Raw genomic sequence first — 16,355 nt, 5'->3', positions numbered from 1 at the left:
CTTAAGGATATGTCAATAGAAACTTTCAAAACTGCGAAGCAAAGAGAACAAAGACTGAAAAAAAGAAAAGAAAAAAAAAACCGCGCCCCAAACCAAATCAGAACAGAATATCCAAGGAGTACGGGGCCAACTACAGAAAGGTGTAACATATGTGTAATGAGAATACCAGAAAGAGAAGAAAGAAGAAATATCTGAAACAATAATGACAAGATTTCCCCAGATTAATGTCAGACATCAAACCACAGATCCAGGAAGCTCAGAGAACACCAGCCAGGATAAATGCCCCCCAAACCCCCACACCTAGGCATATCATTTAGAACCTACAGAAAATCAAAGATAGAGGAAAATTCTTGAAAGAAGCCAGAGGAAAAAAGTACCATACCTACAAGGAACGAAGATAATAATTACATCTGACTTCTCTTTGAAAACAATGCAAGCAAGAAGAGAATGGAGTGCAATATTTAAAATGTTGGGAGAAAAAAAAGCACCAACCTAGAATTCTTCATGCTGTGAAATTGGGCTTCAAAAGTAAAGGAAAAACGAAAACTTTCTCAGACAAACAAAAAGCCAAGGATTATGCTGCTGGTAGAACTGACTTGCAGAAATGTTAAAAGAAGTCTTAAGAAGAAAAATAATACAGGTCAGGAACTCAAGCTCTACATAAAGAAAGGAAGAGGGCTGGGCGCAGTGGCTCACACCTGTAATCCCAGCACTTTGGGAGGCCAAGGCAGGCAGATCACCTGAGGTCAGGAGTTCGAGACCAGCCTGGCCAACATGGCAAAACCCAGCCTGGGTGACACAGCGAGATTCCATCTAAAAAAAAAAAACTTTTAATTTTTCTTATTCTTAATTGATCTAACAGATCAATACGGCTACATACTGTAAGTTTACATCCATAAGTAAAATGATGACAGCAAAGACACAAAGCTCAGGAGAGAAGAGTTAGTATTATTTTGTTACAAGGTACGCTGTGAGGTGGTACAGTGTTATTTGAAGGTAGACTTGGATTAGTTATAAATGTATATTGCAAACTGTAGGGCAACCACTACACAAAGTTTAAAAAGGAGATAACTGATATGCTAACAGTCTAGAGAAAACAGAATCATATATGATCTCTTTTTTTTTTTTTTTTTGAGATGGAGTCTTGCTCTGTTGCCCAGGCTGGAGTGCAATGATGCAATCTCTGCTCACTGCAGCCTCTGCCTCCTGAGTTCAAGGGATTCTCCTGCCTCAACCTCCTGAGTAGCTGGGATTACAGGCACCCACCATCATGCCTGGCTAATTTTTGTATTTTTGTAGAGATAGGGTTTCAGCATGTTGGCCAGGCTGGTCTTGAACTCCTGGCCTCATGTGATCTGCCCACCTTGGCCTCCCAAAGTGCTGGGATTACAAGTGTGGGTCACTGCACCCAGCCTACAATCTCAATTAAAACCTCAAAAGGCAGAAAAAGAGTGGAAGACAAAATAGGAATGAAGAACAAGGGCAACTAATAGAAAATAGTAAAAAATATATGGTAAATATTAATCTAGCTATATCAATATTCACTTTGAACATCAGTGGTTTAAATACACCAATTAAAATACAGAGATTGTTGGCTGGGCGCGGAGGCTCATGCCTGTAATCCCAGCACTTTGGGAGGCCGAGGTGGGCGGATCTCCTGAGGTCAGGAGTTCAAAACCAGCCTGACCAACATGGAGAAACCCCATCTCTACTAAAAATACAAAATTAGCCGGGCGTAGTGGCATATGCCTGTAATCCCAGCTACTAGGGAGGCTGAGGCAGGAGAATTACTTGAACCTGGGAGGTGGAGGTTGTGGTGAGCTGAGATCATGCCATTACACTCCAGCCTGGGCAACAACAGCGAAACTCTGTCTCAAAAAAAAAATATATATATATATATATATACACACACACATATATACACGTATATATATATATACATATATACGTATATATATGTGACTATATATAGAGAGAGAGAGAAAGAGAGAGATTGTCAGAGTGGATCAAGGAACAAGATCCAGCTATATGTTGTCTACAAGAAACTCACTTAAAATATAAAGACACACATAGATTAAAAGTAAATGGGCCAGGTGCGGTGGCTCACGCCTGTAATCCTAGAACTTTGGGAGGCTGAGGTGGGTGGATCACAAGGTCAGGGGTTCGACACCAGCCTGACCAACATGGTGAAACCCCGTCTCTACTAAAAATACAAAAATTAGCTGGGCCTGGTGGCGGGCCCCTGTAATCCCAGCTACTCAGGAGGCTGAGGCAGAAGAATTGCTTGAACCCGGGAGGCGGAGGTTGCAGTGAGCTGAGATTGCGCCACTGCACTCCAGCCTGGGCGACAGAGCGAGACTCCGTCTCAAAAAAAAAAAAAAAAAAAAAAGTAAATGGATGAAGAGAAATACACCATGCTAACACTGATCAAAATAGATCAGTAGTAGCTCTATTAATTTGAGACAGAGCAGACTCAAAGCAAGGAAAGTTATCAAGGATAAAGAAGGGCAATACATAATGATAAAGGGGGTCATCTGTCCCTTGGTCATTATGTAACGCCCTCTTTTATCCACTGAGGTTCTCCAATCCTTAACATGTATACAACTGACAATGGAGCAGAAACATGAGGCAGAAACTAATAAAACTGAAAGGAAAATTGATAAATCCATGAACATAGTTGAACACTTTAACCACATTTTATCAGAAATGGCCAGATCCAGCAGGCAGAAAATCAGTAAAGGTGTAGTTGAACTCAAAACACCATTAATTCTTAGATATAATTAACATCTCTAGACTACTTCCTTCAACAACAGCAAAATACTGTCAGGCTCACATAGAACATTCACCAAGATAGACCACATTTCAGGCCATAAAGCATTCCTTAACAACTTTAAAAGAATAGTAATCATGCAGTGTTTGCTTTCAGATCACAATGGAATCAAACTACAAATCTGTAACAGAAAGATAACTGGAAAATGCCAAAATACATGGAAATTAAAAACAACATGCTTCCTTAGGAAAAAAACCAACAAACGCATGGATTAAAGGAGAAATCTCAAGATAAATTTTAAAATATTTTGAGCCAAATGAAAATGAAAATACAACTTGTCTTAGCCCATTTTATGTTGCTATTATAGAATACCACAGACTGGGTAATTTGTAATGAACAGAAATTTATTTGACTCACAATTCTGGAGGCTAAGAAGTCCAAGAGTATGGTGATGGCGTCTGGCAAAGGCCTTTGTGCTGTGTCATCCTATGGCAGAAGGTAGAAGGGCAAGAGAGGGTGACAGCAAGAGCAAGAGAGCAAGAGGGGGGCCAAACTCATTTTTATGACAAACCTACTTTTGAGATAACTGCTAGCCCATCCCCGTGATCACGACATTAATCCATTAATGACAGCAGAGCCCTCAGGACCGAGTCATCTCTTATTAGGCCCCAGCTCCCAAAACTGTCACATTGGGGATTGTTTCCAACACATGACCTTTGAGGGGTATATTCAAACCATAGCACAATTTATCCAAGATCGTGGGATGCAGCAAAAGCAGTACATAAAGGGAATTTGTAGCATTGAATGCATACATCAGGAAAGAAGAAAAATCTAAAATCAATAAATTTCCACAGTAGAAAACTAGAGAAAGAAGAGCAAATTAATTCCAAAGTAATCAGAAGAAAAGAAATAAAATAATTTGAGCAGAAAGCAATGAAATTGAACACAGGAAATCAGTAGAGGAAATCCACAAAAGCAAAAGAAGGCCGGGTGCAGTGGCTCACGCCTGTAATCCCAGCACTTTGAGAGGCTGAGGCGGGCAGATCACGAGGTCAGGAGATCGAGACCATCCTGGCTAACACGGTGAAACCCCGTCTCTACTAAAAGATCCAAAAAATTAGCTGGGCGTGGTGGCGGGCACCTGTAGTCCCAGCTACTTGGGAGGCTGAGGCAGGAGAATGGCTTGAACCCAGGAGGCGAAGCTTGCCGTGAGCCGAGATCGCGCCACTGCACTCCAGCCTGGGCGACAGAGCCAGACTCCGTCTCAAAAAAAGAAAAAAAAAAAAAGCAAAAGCAGTTCTTTGAAAAGATTAATAATATCAATAAGTCTCTAGCCGGGCTAAGAAAAAAAGAGAGATTGTAAATCACTAACATCAGAAATGAAAGATACTATGGACATTATAAGGTTAATAAAGGAATATAAAGGAATACTATGAAGAACTCTGTCCACAAATTTGATAATACAGATGAAATTAACCAATTCATTGAAAGACACAATCTGTCAAAACTCACCAAGAAAAAAATAGACATTCTGAATAGGCCTATAGATTCAAGTAATTGAATCAATAATTAATAACCTAAAAAATAAGGCACTAGGCCCAGATAAGTGCAACTTCTACCAAACCTTTTTTTTTTTTTTTTTTGAGATAGAGTCTTGCTCTGTCACCCAGGCTGGAGTGCAGTGGCATGACCTCGACTCACTGCAACCTCCACCTCCTGGATTCAAATGATTCTCGTGCCTCAGCCTCCCGAGTAGCTAAACTACAGGCATGTGCCACCACACCTGGCTAATTTTTTTTTTTTTTTTTTTTGAGCTGGGGTTTTGCCCTTGTTGCCCAGGCTGGAGTGCAATGGTGTGATGTCAGCTCACCACAACCTCCACCTCAGCCATCCGAGTAGCTGGGATTACAGGCATGCGCCACCACGTCCGGCAAATTTTGTATTTTTAGTAGAGACAGGGTTTCTCCATGTTGGTCAGGCTAGTCTCTAACTCCTGACCTCAGGTAATCCACCCGCCACAGCCTCCCAAAGTGCTAGGATTACAGGTGTGAGCCACCGCGCCTGGCCTTAATATCTGTATTTTTAGTAGAGATGGGGTTCTGCCATGTTGGCCAGGTTGGTCTCAAACTCAACTGATCTGCCTCAACTGATCTGCCCACCTCAACTACCTAAAGTACCGGGATGACAGGCATGAGCCACCTCACCCAGCCTCTAACACACATTTAAGGAAGAAATTATACAAATTGTCTACAATGTCTTTCAGAGAATAGAAACAGAGAGAATACTTCCTAACTCTTTCTATGAGGACAGAATTACCACAATATCAAAACCAGACAAAGATAATACAAGAAAACTAATATCCCTCATTAACAAAGAGGCAAAAACTCTCAACAAAATATTAGTAAATTAAATCCAACAATGTATACAAATAATTATTTACCAAACCCACTGAGGTTTATCCTAGGTATACAAGGCTGGTTTGACATTTGAAAATTAATTAGTGCATCATATCAACAGGCTAAGAAAAAAATTATGATCATATCTATACAGAAAAAACATTTGACAAAATGCTGTTTATAGTAGCTTTACCCATAATTACTAAAACTTGGAAGCAGCCAAGATGTCTTTCAGTAGGTGATTGGATAACATGGTGGTACATGCATAATAATGGAATATTATTTAGCACTAAAAAGATTTTAGCTATCAAGCCACAAAAGCACATAGAGGATCCTTTTTTTTTTTTGAGATGGAGTCTGGCTCTGTCATTCAGGCTGGAGTGTAGTGGCGTGATCTCAGTTCACTGCAACCTCTGCCTCCTCAGTTCACTGCAACCAGGCCTCTTGCCTGATCTCAAACAGATGCCACTAATCAAGCGATTCTCCTGCCTCAGCCTCCTGAGTAGCTGGGATTATAGGCACCCACCACCATGCCCAGCTAATTTTTGTACTATTAGTAGAGACGGGGGTTTCACCATGTTGGGCAGGCTAGTCTTGAACTCCTGACCTCAGGTGATCCACCCACCTTGGCCTCCCAAAGTGCTGGGATTACAGGCATGAGCCACCGCGCCCAGGCAAGGATTCTTAAATGCGTCTTACTAAGTGAAAGAAGCCAATTTGAAAAGGCTGCCTAGTGTATGATTCCAACACCCTGGAGAAGGCAGAGCCATAGAGACAGTAAAAAGAGCAGTGGTTGTCAGGCGTTAGTGGGGAGGGAAAGATGAGTAGGCAGAGCAGAGGAGATTTTAAAGGCAGTGAAAATACTCTGTGTGATGCTCTAACGGTGGATCCATGTCATTAGGCATTTGTCCAACCCATAGAATATCCAACATGAAGAGTGAGCCCTCAGGTAAACTGTGAACTCTGGAGGATAACGATGTCACCATAGGGTCATCAACTGTAACAAATGTACCACACCGTTTGGGAATGTGGATAATGGCTAGCGTGGTGGCAGGGGTTATATGAGAAATCTGTGCCTTCCTCTTAATTTTGCTATGATATCCAAAGATATCCAGATGGCCTACAGCATATGAAAAAGTGTTCAACATCATTACTTGAGTAATAAAAATTAAAAACTAGAATGAAATTCCACTATGCAATTAGAATGACTAGAATGGAAAAGATTGGCATCAACAAAGGTTGGCAAGGAAGTGGAGCAATGGAAACTCTCATCCACTGTCTACACAGGTAAATCAGTTCCAACACTTTGGAAAATCACAAATTTGGTATAAAGTTAAAATTCACTTTTATATGGCCCAGATATCGTATTCTTTGGTATTTACACAAAAGGAATAAAAAGATAGGTCTACAGAGAGAATTTAATATTAACTTTATTTATAAATAGGTAAAAACTCAAAAGAACCCTATGTCCAATAACAGGAGAATGGGTAAACAAATTATGGTGCATTCATATATGACACAGATTAAAAAAAAACAGCAAAGGTCCCTTGCTGCTAGCCAGGCCCTGGCCAGGCCCAGCTAGTACAGCCAGCTGTCCTGACCCCTGAAAGGCTCTGGGCCTGGCCTAGGATCTTGTAGTAGCATCTTGGCAGGCAGAGTTGAGCACAGAGGGAGCTCAGAGTTGGAGATGGTGCAGCCTGTAGCAGCCAGTGGCACCTCTTCTAGGGAGACTGGACTTAGCCAGCTAGCGTCTGTGAGTAGTCACATGTAATACACATGGTGCCCAATATGAATAGCATGAAACATATATAGCATGTCATATATACTGCATATAACATATATAGCATGCATACATGCATAGCATGTAACACACATATGTGTGCAACACATGTAGTACACAATATGCACAGCATATATAACTCAAGCTGCATGACATGTAACAGACATAGCATGTGTACATGTATGGCATGCAACATGAATAGTAAACAACATGTACACTACATAACTCATAGCATACATATAGAATGCATAACAGACACATGCATGTTTAACATATAGCACACAAGCATATAATATGTATAGCGAGTAGTACACATACTGCATAATAGGTATAACATGTATATAGCATGCACCACATGCAGCAGATACCATGTATAGCATGTCACAGATATAGCACGTATACATGGATGGCACATACCATGCATAGCATGGAACCTTGGCCTGTGGTTTGTCCTTCCATGAGGAACGTCCCCTCCCTTGGTTGGACTGGCCTGAGGGTGGGAATAGCTCTTCCCAGCAGGCATAATTAGGCTTGTTTTGCCCCACCCTTCACCCTCTACCCTTTGTTTCCTTCTTGGGACATGGCCTGAATAAGCTGGGATAAAGAAGGAGCCTTTTGTAATGTGGCTGTGAGTGGAGAACAGCCCAGGAGGCTCTTTTCTATACTGGCCCCTGGAGTCACTAGAAGAGGTCACTTGGCTGCACCAGGCCTCTGGCTGCCTTGCAGCCAGGCCCCCAGGCTGAGGGTATGAAGAAGGCTGGCTTCCTTCTCAGCCCTGCCATGCTTCTGTCAAGGGAGAAGCAACTTGGCAAGAGGGCTTCTGGTGACTGCCCTGAAATCAGGGTGCCTTGGTTTGTGTTCCCCCAGGAGCAGACTCAGCAAGGCTTCAGTTGCAGGTGGCTTATTCAGGAGGTCATCTCAGGAACCTCCAGTATGCAAACGGGGAAGTGAGGGAAGACAAAGCAGGCATCTTATCACACAGGCTCCACCAGGCAAGTGGGGTCAATCCCTGCGGGGATCCTGGAGACTTATCCTTGTCTGTCATGGAGCCACCAGTTCTCAAGGAGTGATCTACTCCCAGCCTTCATTTTACAGTACAAAATTTTGATGAAAAGAGCCAAACTCAGCAGGGTGCAGTGGCTCATGCCTGTAATCCCAGCACTGTGGGAGGCCAAGGCAGGTGGATCACCTGAGGTCAGGAGTTCAAGACCAGCCTGGCCAATATGGTGAAACCCCATCTCTACTAAAAATACGAAAATTAGCTGGGTGTGGTGGCGGGCACCTGTAATCCCGGCTACTCGGGAGGCTGAGGCAGGAGAATCACTTGAACACAAGAGGCAGAAGTTGCAGTGAGCCGAGATTGCACCATTGCACTCTAGCCCAGGCAACAAGAGCAAAACTCCATCTCAAAAAAAAAAAGAAAGAGTCAAACTCTGTAAAATATTTGAAGACATTTATATAAGCAGAGCCAAATATGAGTGACCATGGCCCATGACACAGCCCTCAGGAGGTCCTGAGAGCATGTGCCCAAGGTGGTCGGAGCGCAGCTTGGTTTTATACATTTTAGGGAGGCATGAGACATCAACTGAATACATTTAAGAATTACATTGGTTTGGTCCAGAAAGGTGGGACAACTCTGAATGAGGGGGCTTCCAGGCTATAGGTATTTTTTTTTTTTTTTTTTTGAGAGAGTCTCACTCTGTCACCCAGGCTGGAGTGCTGTGGCTTGATCTTGGCTCTTTGCAACCTCTGCCTCTCAGGTTCAAGCGATTCTCCTGCCTCAGCCACCCTAGCTGGGATTACAGCTGCCTGCCACCACCTCTGGCTAATTTTTGTATTTTTAGTAGAGATGGGTTTCACCATGTTGGACAGGCTGGTCTCGAACTCCTGGCCTCAAGTGATCCACCTACCTCAGCCTCCCAAAGTGCTAGGATTACAGGCATGAGCCACCGTGCCCAGCCGGCTATAGGTAAATTTAAACATTTTCTGGATGATGATTGGTTGAGTTTGTCTAAAGACCTGGGATCAGTAGAAAGGAATGTCTGGGTTGCCATAAGAGGTGGTGGAGAGCAAAGTTTTACTATGCAAATGAGACTTTTTTTTTTTTTTTTTGGAGACAGAGTCTGACTCTGTCGTCCAGGCTGGAGTGCAGCGGCATGAACTCGGCTTGCTGCAACCTCCGCCTCCTGAGTTCAAGCGACTCTCCTGCCTCAGCCTCCTGAGTAGCTGGGATTAAAAGTGCGGACAACCACGCCCAGCTAATCTTTGTATTTTCAGTAGAGATGGAGTTTCACTATGTTGGCCAGGCTGGTCTTGAACTCCTGACCTCAGGTGATCCTCCCGCCTTGGCCTCCTAAAGTCCACCATGCCCGGCCTGTAAAATGTTTCTTATCAGACTTAAGGTCTGTATTGATGTTAATGCTGGAGAGGTGTAATGAGGTGTGTTCGGCCCCACTTGTCCCTTCATGGCCTGAACCAGTCTCTCAGGTTACATTTTAAGAGCCCTGGCTGAGGAGGAAGTTCATTCAGATGGTTGGGGGGCCTTAGAATTTTATTTTTGGTTTACAAAACACATGATCAGGGAGAATAAGTGTTTTACCCACAAAGCTGGAAAGTGGAGGAGCTAGAGGTAGAATTTCCACACATAAGTTCAGGGCTGGAGTGATTGAGATGAGTGTGAAGGACAGCAGAAAAGGGCTGGGCTCAGGCAGTGGGAACATCCATGTGGGGGCCTTTCCTTCCTGACCCATGAGAATGTGGGCAGTGGGGCCTGGGGCATCAGCCATGGTGCCCCTGCTTCTGCTCAGTTCCACCTCTTGGAACTGGTTCCTACCTAACCTGACCCCATATGACAAGGCTTTGCAGTGTGTCAGCCCCAAAGACAGGGCAGGCCCCCATGCAGGAGAAGCCAGTGCTTAAAAGCTCATGGTGGCTTTCCAAGGAATAGGTCCCCTAAATGAGCTGAGAAACGAAGCAAAAAGATTGTGGCAGAGGGAAGATGGTGGCAGTCTGGCTTCTTGCCTGATCTCAAACAGATGCCACAGTTCTCCTTGCTGGGGAAGATCGGACATGGTCAGCAGGTGAGGAGGGCCCGGCCAGACGGTGGGATGCTGCAGCCATTGTTTATGGCCTCACAGCCACTTTCTCAGTGACTGTGAGAAAGGACCTTCTGAATGGAGCCTCCCTGAATTGACTGAAGGAAATGTGGATGCCTGTCCTGGGTTAAGAATAGGCATGTCCCAGGCCGGGTGTGGTGGCTCATGCCTGTAATCCCAGCACTTTGGGAGGCCGAGGAGGGTGGATCACCTGAGGCCAAGAGTTTGAGATCAGCCTGGACAACATGGCAACACCCTGTCTCTACTAAAAATACAAAAAATATTAGCTGGGTGTGGTAGCGCATGCCTGCAATCCCAGCTACTCAGGAGGCTGAGGCAAGAGAATTGCTTGAACTCGGGAGGCAGAGGCTGCAGTGAGCTGAGATCACACTCTAGCCTGGGCAACAAGAGCTAGACTCCATCCCCCCCCCCCCAAAAAAAAACAGAAGCCAAAAAACAAAAAACCAGCCATGTGCTAAAGGTGGGTTGATTAAAATAAAAGTCTTCTAGATGGGAAACTTACACCTCTGGTAATATGGGAATATGGAATAGACATGCTTTTCCCTCCTCCTGCTAAGTAAAACTAAAAACTCTGTCCATCATATATATACTCTGAAAGGTGGAGAGAAGACAGACCAGCTAGGGACCTTGAGGCCCAAGGAATGATGTATTAATCCATTCTCATGCTGCGAATAAATACATACCCAAGATTGGGTCATTCACAAAGGAAAGACGTTTAATTGACTCACAGTTCTCCAGGGCTGGGGAGGCCTCAGAAAACTTACAATCATGGCAGAAGGGGTAGCACACACATCCTTCTTCACATGATGGCAGGAAAAAGAAGTGCTGAGCAAAAGTGGAAAAGCCCCATATATATATATATATTTTTTTTTTTTTTTGAGACTGAGTTTCACTCTTATTTCCTAGGCTAGAGGGCAATGGCATGATCTCGGCTCATCGCAACCTCTGCCTCCCATGTTCAAGCAATTCTCCTGCCTCAGCATCCCTAGTAGCTGGGATTACAGGCATGTGCCACCATGCCCGGCTAATTTTGTATTTTTAGTAGAGACGAGGTTTCTCCGTGTTGGTCAGGCTAGTCTCAAACTCTCGACCTCAGGTGATCCACCTGCCTCGGCCTCCCAAAGTTCTGGAATTATAGGCATGAGCTACCACTCCTGGCCAAGGAAAAACCCCTTATTTTAATAAAACCATCAGATCTCGTGAGAACTCACTATCACAAGAACAGCATGATGGTAACTGCCCCCATGATTAAGTTACCTCCCACTGGGTCCCTCCCACAACACATGGGGATTATGGGAACTACAATTCAGGGTGAGATTTGATGTGGATGCAGAGTCAAATCATATCAAATGAAATAGCGGTGAGTCCCTGGGTTTTCTTTTCGGCCTCATGTGTCCCAGACTTGGAGGAGAAGCAGCTGGCAACCCAGAAATGCTCACGGGCATAGAAAAAACAAAAGCCCCAAGAAAGTCTGCTATCTTAGTCCAAAGACCAGGAAAGGTGTAGCTTACCAGAACAGAAAACTCTCAGGCAATGACCATTCTACCCCAGCTGAACACCACAGAAAAATCTGTGGCCCCCCTAACCCCCACCAGCAAAGGCCAAGGTGAGATCCTAAACTATAACAAAGCCCCCCAACGTCTGCTGGAATGGTGTCAGAGAAGGCCAGGTAGGGGCTGGGACTTCTATCCCCAGTGGCTGGTTATGAGCCCCTCCCAGGTTTCAGTAACATTGAGCCCCTCACCTCAGGTGTCAGGAGAACCAAGCGAGGAACTTGCATCTACACCTGGAAGGGCCGGGGCAGCATCAGCACCTCCCCTGTTTCCCCGCCAGAGCCATGTCAGTGACTGGAAGCTGAAACAGAAGGATTCAGTAAGATTCAGAGTCTTATACAGGAAAAATGTCCATCTTTCAAGAGAAAATCACTCATCATATCAAGAACCAGGAAAATCTCAAGCTGAATGAAAAAAGACAATCAGCAGATGCCAATACCAAGATGACAGGGATGTTAGAATTATTTGAGAAGTTTGACAATAATTCTTAAAACAGCCATGATAAAAATGCTTCAGTGAATAATTACAAGCACTCTGAAATACAAGATAAAATAGAATGTCTCAGCAAAGAAATAGAAGCTATAAAGAAGAACCAGGCTGGGTGCGGTGGCTCACATCCGTAATCCCAGTGCTTTGGGAGGCCGAGGCAGGTGGATTGCTTTGAGGCCAGGAGTTCAAGACCAGCCTGGGAAATACAGCAAGACCCTGTCTCTACTAAAAATACAAAAATTAGCCAGGTGTGGTGGCACATGCCGGTAGTCCCAGCTACTTGGGAGGCATGAGAATTGCTTGAAGCTGGGAGACGGGTTGCATGAGCCAAGATCATACCACTTCACTCCAGCTTGTGCTACAGAGCAAGATTCTGTTTCTCAAAAAACAAAAACAAACAAACTAGAACCAAATGGAAATTTCAGAATTGAAAACACAATGACTGAAGTAAAAATTTCAGCAGATGGTCTCAATAGCAAATGGAGGGGACAGAGGAAAGAACTAATGAACCAATGAACTGGAAGACAGAATGAAAGGAATTACCCAATCTGAAAACACAGATCAAAAGCAGATTTAAAAAAATGAGCAGAAACTTGTGGGCCTATAACAAGATCTTACATTAATGCCATCCAAGTCCTGGAAGGAGAGAAGAAAGAGGGTGGAGCTGGCAAAGTATGTGATGAAATAATGGCTGAAAACTTCTCAAATTTGGCAAGAGATATAAACTTATGTATTCAAGAAGCTGAATGAATGCCCAACAGGATAAGTTCAGAGGAATCCACTCCAAGATACATCATAATTAAACTCCTGAAAATGAAAGATTAAAAAAATCTTAATTAGTAGCCAGAGAAAATAATACATTACCCCTAGAGGAAGAAACAATTGAAATGACAGTGTATTTCTCATCACAAACCATGGAAGCCAGGAGAAAGTGGCATAATTTTTTTTCAAGTGCGGAAAGAAAGGAATTGTCAACCCAAAATCTCATTACTACCCCTGCTTCCCAAATCTTTCAGGAATAAACCAAGACATTCTCAGATGAAGGAAAACCAAGAGAGGTGGTCACGAGCTCACCTACCCTAAAAGAGTGGCTAAAGGAAAGTCTCTAAACATGAAAGGAAACAATAAAATAAGGAACCCTGAAACACCAGGAAGGAAGAAAGAACATGGTAAGCAGAAATATGGGTGACTGCAATAGGCTTTTCTCTTCTTGAGTTTTCCAAATTGTATCTGATGGTTGAAGCAAAAATTGTAACATTGATGTGGTTCTAAGTGTATGTAGAAGAAGTATTTATTAAGATAATTATAAATGGGGGAGAAAAAAGGGATATAAAAAAGGGAGGTAAGGTTTCTATACTTTATGCAAACTGGTAAAATGATGACACTAGTAGACTGTGATAAACTGTGTATACTTATGTAATACTAGAGCACCCACTAAAAAAGCTATATCTAGAGATACACTCAAAAACACTACAGATAAATGAAAATAGAATTCTAAAGAACTGTTCAGCCAAAGCACACCACGGCAAGAAAAAGAAAATAGAAAAATGAAAAAAGAGAGGACAAACAGAAAACAAAATATAAAATATTAGACTTAAGCCCTACCTAACATATCAATAATTATATTAAGTGTAAGCAGTATAAATATATGAATTAAAAGACAAAAAAATGGATTAAAAAACATGCCCCAATTCTATGTTGCTTACAAGAAACTAACTTCAAATAAAACAATATAGGCTGGCCAGGTGTGGTAGCTTACACCTGTAATCACAGCACTTTGGGAGGCTGAGGCAGAAGGATTGCTTGAGGCCAGGAGTTTGAGACCAGCCTTGGAAACATGGTGAAACCCCATCTCTACAAAAAATGCAAAAATTAGCCAGGTGTAGCAGCATGTGCCTGTGGTCCCATGTACTTGGGAGGCTGAGGTGGGAGGATCACTTGAGCCCTGGAGGTAGAGGCCGCAGTGAGCTATGATTGTGCCACTGCACTCCAGCCTGGGCGAGAAAACGAGACCATGTCTCAAAAAGCAGAAAACCAACTAGGCAAAACCAACCAACCAAACAAAAAAACCCCAAAACAACAACAACAAAACAATATAGGCAAGTTGAGAGTGAAAGGATGAAAAATGATATATCATGTGAAGATTAATCAGAAGAAAGCAGGAGTGACAATATTAATATCAGAAGGCAAATTTCAGAGCAAAGACAATTACCAGAGATAGTGTGGGACAGTATATAATGCTAAACTGGTCAAAATCCACCAGGAAGGCATTGTAATTTTAAATACGTATGCACCAGACAAGACAGTTATAAAATATGTGAAACAAAACTGAGAAAAGAGAAATAGATAAATCCACAATTATAGTTAGAATCTTTAATATCCCTCTCTCAAAAAGTGATAGAACAGCTAGACAGAAATTGGCAAGGATATAGAAGAATTCAACAATGAACAGACTTAATTGGCATTTATAAAACACTCCATGCAAGAACAGCAGTATATATACCTTCTTTTCAAGTGTCCATGGAATATATACCAAGACAGACCATACACTGGGTGATAAATCTCAACAAGTTTAAAAGAACTGAAATCATACAGAGCATGTTCTCTGACCACAATGGAATAAAACTAGAAATCAGTAACAGAAAGATAACAGAAAAATCTCCCAACATTTGGGAACTAAACAATGTCGTTCTAAGTATTGCATGAGTTAAAGAGGAAGCCTTAAAGTGAAATTTAAACATTGAACTAAGAATAAAAATGTAACATTAAAATTTATAGAAGGCAGCTTAAGCAGTGTTGAGAGGCAAATGTACAGCAAGAAATGTTTCCATTAGAGAAGAGGAAAAGATTCAAATCAAGAATCTAAACTCCTGGGCCAGGCACGGTGGCTCACGCCTGTAATCCCAGCACTTTGGGAGGCTAAGGTGGGTGGATCACCTGAGGTCAGGGGCTCAAGACCAGCCTGGCCAACATAGCCAAACTTTATTTCTACTAAAAATACCAAAAAAAAAAAAAAAAAAAAAAAAATTAGCTGGGCTTGGTAGTGCACCTGTGATCTCAGCTACTTGGGAGGCTGAGGCATGAGAATTTCTTGAACCCAGGTGGTGGAGGTTGCAGTGAGTCGAGATCATGCCACAGCACTCCAGCCTGAGGGCAGACCAAGACTCCAATCTGAAAAAATAAAAATCTTAACTAAGAAATCCTGGGCAGTGATCTGATTGGTTCTGCTTGTGTCATGTGACCACAACACGGCCACAGGCATTGGCTGGGAGGCAGGGCCCTTTCCACCAAGGTGTTCCCCTCAGCGTTGCTGGCTCAGTGGACTTCCCCTCACCCAGGCAGCGCTGTGTGCGGTGGGGCTGTGGCAACCGGTCTTGGGGGCTCTTGTGAAAGGGGACAAAACAGATGTGTGGGGGAAGGTGGGCCCACCCCAGGGGAACCAAGACCGGTGTCACCATTGCTCTATGATTAATCCAGCAATATGATGTGCAAAGGCTTAAAGCCCGTGTCCCTCGGCTCCCCTGCCTTCATGGCACCTGGCCACCCAGGAGGTGCCAGCCAGCCTGGTCCTCTCTCCATGTCCTAGGAGTGCTTGGACCTGGCTGTGGGTGCCAGGTCCCTTCCTGTTTCGGGAGCTGGTAGCCTGAGATAGCCCAGGCTTCTGCACTGACCTCACGGGCAGGCTTGTTCAAATTATGACTTTATTTTGAGACACATAAACACACAGGAAAGTCCAAAGAACAACATGTATCCTTAGTATGTATTTATGCTTTGTTATATGTATTTATATTGTTAATATATACTATTGTTATATAAGATATATATACATTTATATAAGATTCAAATATTTATACATATTGATTGATAGATTTATAAATTTATAAATTTTTATATACAAATGTACCTATCACTCAGAGGTGACGATTGTTCTTCTTGTCTTATTTTCTAATGAAAATATGTAAAGTGTTACAGATAAAGTTGATGTTCCCTTATTCCTCCAGCCTGAGAAGTCTCCATTTTGCAATTCTGAGAAAATTCCTGTCACGAATTTGTGTTTATCTTCCCTTCCATTTTGCTTTTGTTTTTATTTCCAGCTATTTATGTTTTGAATGGGTAATTCATGCACGTTTCATTGTCTTCATCTTTCCTTTCCTTTCCTCTTTCTTTTATTTTCCTTCCTTCCTTCCTTTCCTTCCTTCCTTCCTTCCTTTCCTTCCTTCCTTCCTTCCTTCCCTTCCCTTCCCTCCCTCC

The sequence above is a fragment of the Hylobates moloch genome, unplaced genomic scaffold, assembly GCF_009828535.3.
Source record: "Hylobates moloch isolate HMO894 unplaced genomic scaffold, HMol_V3 SCAFFOLD_169, whole genome shotgun sequence".
NCBI lineage: Eukaryota > Metazoa > Chordata > Mammalia > Primates > Hylobatidae > Hylobates > Hylobates moloch.
The sequence above is the reverse complement of the archived record's forward strand: the minus strand, read 5'-3'. Positions refer to the sequence as shown.